This window comes from Propithecus coquereli, unplaced genomic scaffold (genome assembly GCF_000956105.1).
Source record: "Propithecus coquereli isolate 6110/MARCELLA unplaced genomic scaffold, Pcoq_1.0 Scaffold202, whole genome shotgun sequence".
NCBI classification, from domain to species: Eukaryota; Metazoa; Chordata; class Mammalia; order Primates; family Indriidae; genus Propithecus; species Propithecus coquereli.
The window spans coordinates 1074430-1075343 of NW_012145190.1; positions in this window are offsets into that span (position 1 = coordinate 1074430).

Below are 914 nucleotides of genomic sequence, written 5' to 3' on the forward strand. Positions count from 1 at the left end.
TCACACAACTTTCAATTCTGCCTGACCACAATTTATTTTAGTAGAATAAATTTAGGATATTTAATTTAACACTGATAAATTGTGTTTTATTGGTTTTTGCCAAGTGATGAAAACTGCCAAAGTCATCTTTAGGCTTTATTTTATTCATCATAGTTTTGTGTCATGGTTAAAATTGTAATCATATTTCATTACCTTTGTCTAAGTTATTAACAAAAATGTAGAGTAGGACAGGATGGAGGCAGAGTCTTTGGTAGTCCTCCTATTTGGGAATTATTCAGTTAGATATAAATCTGCTCAATTAATAACATTTGTGGTAGATTGCTGCAATTATGGCCCCCACTGAATCCCACCTCCCTATATCCATGCCTTGAGGTAGTCCTCTCCCCCATAATTCTAGGAATGATTGTGTAACTTGCTTTGGCAAATGGGACATTAGCAAATGTATTGCAAGCATAGTCTTATACTTATACTTTGGGGCCTTTCTTCTCTTGCTGTCCTAAGACCTCCACATAGCCCAGGCAAGGATGACATCCTATAGAACAGAGATAGCCCATCCAAATTGAGACTCCCTATACCAACCAGCCCCAATCTACCAGCTGACTTTAGCCACATTAGTAACTCCAGTAAGACCAGCAGAGTCCAGCCCAAACTGTTGACCTACAGAATCAGGGCAAATAAATGATGGATATTTTAAGCCATTACATTTGGAATGGTTTATTTTGCAGCAAAAAAATAACTGATGTGCCATCCAATCTATAATTAACCATCTCTTCGAGAAGGATATCATGGGAAACATATTGAATCCTTTCATGCAATCAAAATATACTACAGGACTTATATAAATCCAACCATTTAAAGCCCTATTTTAAAAAATGAGGTGTACTTGGCATGATTTATCATGAGTCATTTTATAC